General features: G+C 39.1%; 1 long non-coding RNA gene across 1 annotated transcript; it reads left to right on the forward strand.

The window, feature by feature from the left end:
• The first annotated feature begins 96 nt into the window (after window positions 1-96).
• On the forward strand, window positions 97-2853 carry LOC112550932. Its single transcript, XR_003095017.1, has 3 exons — window positions 97-308; window positions 1685-1840; window positions 2800-2853. It is a non-coding gene; the product is annotated as an uncharacterized LOC112550932 (long non-coding RNA).
• Window positions 2854-5415: the final 2562 nt, after the last annotated feature.

The raw sequence follows: 5415 nt of genomic DNA on the forward strand, positions 1-5415 counted from the left end.
GGGCGAGGCTCACGGCGTTCGTCGCCGATGCGGGGGGGTTGCTCACGAAGGGGCCGGAGCGAGCGCGGGGTGTGAGGAGTCCGGGGCGTGCGGCCATGGGGCTTCCCCGGGACAGGGAGGAGGCGGTGCATCCCCATGCAGGGTCAGGGCGGGCGGGGGCTGCTGCCAAATTGCGGGCTAAGGGAAGCGACCTGGGCTGGTAGAGGGGTCCGCCGGCTGGCAGGGCCCGGGCGCGCACGCACTCCTCCCCCCCAAGTCCAGCAAATAATTAGACTCCAAATATTCTGCTGCCTTCTAATATTTTGCTGGTTTGTAACAGTGTCTGATCTACCTGTAATATATGAATGCATTAGCCCTGGTGTGTGGCACAGCCAGAGAAGTGCCTTAGGGACTTTGGGGCATTTCCTAAACCCTCCTTAAACAAAAATATATGATGAAAAATGCTTGTCTGCCTATTTTCCCTTTCAAGAGGGAAGAGTCAAAAGCAGATGTCTCCTCTCCTCCTTTCCCCCATTTTCTCTTTTGTTTAGACATTAGGTTGTCTCTCTCATTTCCCTTTAAAAAAAAGAGACAGTAATAATTTGTATGCTGAAGTATTAAAACAGTGATTGAGAAAGCCTGAGGGGAGAGGAATGGGATACAATCAAGATCAAAACCCTGTATTTGCATGTATATGCATAAGGAAGAAAGTATATCCTGACGTGCAGGAGGGAAGGAAAGCAAGGTTTTATTAAATGTGTGGTGTTTGCTCCGAGAGCAGGGGTGGAGTAGGTGGCAAGAAGGCCCCCATCATCATGGAGCAAGAGTTCTTTTATCAGTGTGGACTGCAGGCATTTTGTTTGTAGAACAGAAATTGAAAAATGAAGGGCTGAATTAATGATAGAGTGACAAATGTTTGCATTGCTATTTTTTCTGTTAAAAAAATGCTTGTCCAGTTCATGAAATCATCACACTCTTAAACATATTCTTAATCTTCTTAAAGAGGCATGAATAAATACTATGTACAAAAACTCAGTCTGATCAATTCATATTTACAAAGAGTTCTTTATGATAAAACCTCCAAATTGTATTTTTTTTTTACAAATTGTATTGGAGTGTGATATAGTATGTGAACATTTCTATAAGTACTACAAAAAATAGAATTTTTCATCTCAAATGAAAGCAAACAAGAGGCCTTGACAAGGGAACTGAAGGGCTGTTATAGAGCCAGACAGGTTCTCTAACATATCATTTAAGTAGAAATAAATGAAGGAGAGCAGTGAATAAACAATTTAACTCATGTCACCTTCATCAGCTGCTCTGCATTAAGTTGCAAGTTAAGATCAGCAGTGAGAATATTTGTAGATGAAACTAGCCAACTGCCTTATTAGTACTAGTTTCGTTTTGGTGGCTTTCTTGATGTGGGCATATTTATTAGGATTAAAAACCCAAACTTTTTATCCTAATAAAAGGAGTTAAAAAGGAAGGCTGGATCACTAAAGGCTTCAATGGTGCACTAAAGGGACCATTCTTTGAAGGCCCCTCACTAAATGAAATCCAGTGGTTTCCAAAGATGGACAAAGATTGAAGATCCAATAGTCTGTTTTAAGGACTTAGAGACCACTGTGTGGCATTCAAGGATTTTGTCTTGATGATGATGACTGATCAAATGATTGAAAATGGGAAGAAACTGTTTTGTTTTCAGAGCCATCTCAATCACATTGACAGAACAGACAGAAGTACAACTATTGATGGCCCAGAAGTACTATAATTACCCTTTTCCTCTAATTCAAACCACACTGTGCTGTGAAAAAAAAGGAAAGCCAACCTGCGATTATTAGTTCCTATGATTTCAATGGAGGTAAGTGACTAGTAGAGCTAGATTCTATTCCACCTCCCATAAGAAGTCCCTTAATGTTATTCTATTCCACCCTGTTCAAGTCCTGAAAGTTTATTAATGCATCTACTTTTGTAACATTCCATCACCTGCCCCTTAAGATTCAGTGAAAAAAAAAGCAGTAAGGATAAGGAAGGACCCACTTACCTTTTTCATTTACTGTTTTCCATGGATTCAAGCAGGTAGACACCTAAGCCTACTTACATGCTAATAGTTAGGCTAGAATCTCATCCTAAGTGATTTTGAAAATGCCTCTAGTAGTCAGCTGTATCTTTAGACTCCTAAATACTTTTTAAAAAACCTGACCCTTTTGGCCAACTCCTTTTGTTTTCCTCAACCCTTAAGCAAAAATTGGATTCACCTCAATGCTTAATGTCTTGGTTTCAATAGTTTAGCCTAATTACTCTGTAAAAACTGAGTTGAGTTAAGATTTCAGAGCTTGCACACAGAGCAGAAGTGTTCCTTGAATAAGATTTCTTCTTTTATTTGGGATGGGATACAATAATCTGTATAAAAATACTGGCTGCAGTACTAGCTGTGGTTTTGGCTTCTTCAGTGCCAGATAATCTATCACAGATTCAACTCAGTATTACATTGGTAAAGGTGAAAGGAAAGGACAAGTGGACAGTATACACAATTCTAAGCAGAGAGAAAGGGAAATTAAAAATCCCACCATTCCTCTATGGATAAACCTACATCTTTCACCAAAATAGTAGCAGCAAGCAGTCAGGCACTGCAAATATTAGTACAAACAAAGGAACTAGCACTGACACTAATTATGAATTTAAAATGCAACCACACTGAGCAACAGATATTGAGCACCAGAGCCCGATATAAGGCATCATTCTTTAGCACTGTTATTTGTTTGAGGATTTTTGTTTTCCTCAACATTTTTGCCAATAAATGCATTTTCTCCAACACAGAGACTTTCCTGCTGTGATTTGCAAGCAACCTCAGAGTCAACGTAGGAAACCTTCATGGGACAATGACCTTACACAGGTAAAGTTGGCAATGGGCCAGAGCAATACCTGATTGATGGGAGACCTTGGCCATGCTGATCCAAAAGAGGACCTTTCTGCCTTATGTCATAGCCAGCCCTCTTCTTACAGATCCATGAGGAGGAATAAATCAAGCTCCCCAATTGCACTACTATTTATACCACTTATTTATACAGAGACCAAGGCCCAAGAGCTGGATAAAGAACGGCCACAGTCTCAGTCTCTGCCAACAGACTCTATCATTACCAAATGCACCAGGTCACTCAGCCCCTTACCTAGTGGCTGATGTTTTTCCAGGGCAAGTTCAAATATGCAACACAACATAAGTTCAGTGTACATAAACCACTTTCAATATGGCCAAACTGCTTTAAGATGAACCTGGATGGATGTAGTATCAGACTAAACTGATATAGGTTAAATCAGTTTCTTGAATTTGTGTCCCAGATCCTCTCAAGATTCAAGTTAACTCACAATCCTCCAGCATCCCAGAATGTCTTGCACTTCTCTCACAAGTCCCCCCTCCTCCCCTCCATTCACACACAGGGTGGTGGATTAGCCTTGGCCCAGGCTGTCTGCTCCAGTCAGGCAAGGAGGCATATTTTAGTGGGGTGCTAAAACATGCTTCTGGCCAGCTTCTGGCCTGAGCCACTGAAGGCATGTGGCTGCATTTCTGGAATCAAAACTGAATGTCTGTTCACTTGCTTATTGGTTCTGTCTACACAGCTTAAACTAACCTGCAAAAATTGAATTGATTCAGTCTTTGGATTTTTGACTGTCTGTACTTAGCCACTCTGGATATCCATTCAGCCTCTAATCCAACTGTTACATCACTTAGACTTGATCTTACACCATCCTGACCAAATACTCCAGACCCAAAATCACTGATCTAAAAGTGTTTGCTAGCTGTACATACCATGGATAAAGACTGCTTATCCACATTAAGCATCACAAAGCAGGAAAATATTTACCAGAGGGACCTGGGAGCCTATAAGAGCCTTAACCTCTTACCTATACTGTTTCTCACTCAGTTCCATTTAAAATCCATTTCACAGAAATTTCAGCTTGCCATCTGCCTTTGTAGTCATGCACAGTGTTCTCTTGGTTTGTGAATTGTTGTTTCTTATTTCATACTTTCACATTTTCCACAGAAACCCATCCTGATTGGGACCTCAGCATAGGCCTCTTGCTTCAGACATATACCAGCTCCAGAGATCAGGAAAACAGTAAATGATGCAAGCATTTGCACTGTGTCTTTGACTAAGCTAATAGGTCAGATGGTGAGTTTGGGAGAGCTGTATTATAATCAGTCTTTGTCTTATACATCTGGAATTCCTTATTCACACCACTCTGAGGAGATACTGCATGCCAACCACCTACAGTGAGATCCACACTGTGCCTTCTTTGGGATGCACAGTGCAAGCAACATCATGAAGAAGCACAAATACTGTAGGGTAAGTAATTCTCCTATATTGGAATTTTCTCATAACAAAATAATAACAGTTGAATGTTGAATAAAAGAGGCCAAACATAAATGGAGGGTGGAATCTAACAAACGGACAAGTGATAAAGCAATAAGAGACTATAATAAAAAAGAAAGAATAAGAAATGTCAGAATAAATAGGAACAATACGAGTCAAAAGTACAGAGACAGCAAGTCTAAACTAACTATGAATTGAAAACCAAAGGGATGAAAAAGAACAATAAAATAAAAGGATTGAAAGTAAAAAAAATGAATGCTGTAAGGCTACCTTAAATAATATTGTAGAACAATAATATATCACCGTCTATTTTGTACATAGTTTTGATATTTTTTCTTTTGCCTTATTTGTATTGATTTTTTTAGGATGTAAAAAACTCAGTTTTGAGAATGGACTAACATGAAAGTTAAAAAGTAGGGATTGACTGGTCTTTTTTATTTATTTCATATTTATGTAAAAAAGGAAGACATAAATATAATTGAACTATTTATATATATATATATATATATAATATAATATGTAATTCATATACACCTCTATATAGTGCATAAAGAAGGTTAATTGGAGTCTACAATTTAGCTTTTCCCACAATGCATATATATATTAAAAGGCACTTAAGAACGAAAGGAAGAACATTTTAAATTGGTATTGGGAATTTCCTTTTCACATGTGTACAGTTAACCTGTAAAATTCATTGCCATGAGGTATTTTTTAGAAAGATAATTTAGTAAGCCTTTGAAAGGATTACCTAGTTATGTGTCTAATTGCACATGCAGTCATTCTAGATTCTATAAATTTGCCAAGATTATTAAATTTCACACTTCAGAGTTTACCAGAATTAGTCAGTATACTGCGAGTGGGAGGAGGAACTAAGGAAAAAAGCAGAAGGGGTAGAGAACATTACATGGCACAGCTTCCAACCCAAGCAGCTTGAAGACTTCTGGTGAGTGGGACATAGGAATGGGAGCCAAAAAAAAGGGACTAAAACCAGAAATTAGAAAAATAAATGCAGGCAGGAACAGACAGATTCTGGAGATGTTGTGAAAGGTTTTAGTAACAGCAT

The sequence above is a fragment of the Alligator sinensis genome, unplaced genomic scaffold (assembly GCF_000455745.1).
Source record: "Alligator sinensis unplaced genomic scaffold, ASM45574v1 scaffold791_1, whole genome shotgun sequence".
NCBI lineage: Eukaryota > Metazoa > Chordata > Crocodylia > Alligatoridae > Alligator > Alligator sinensis.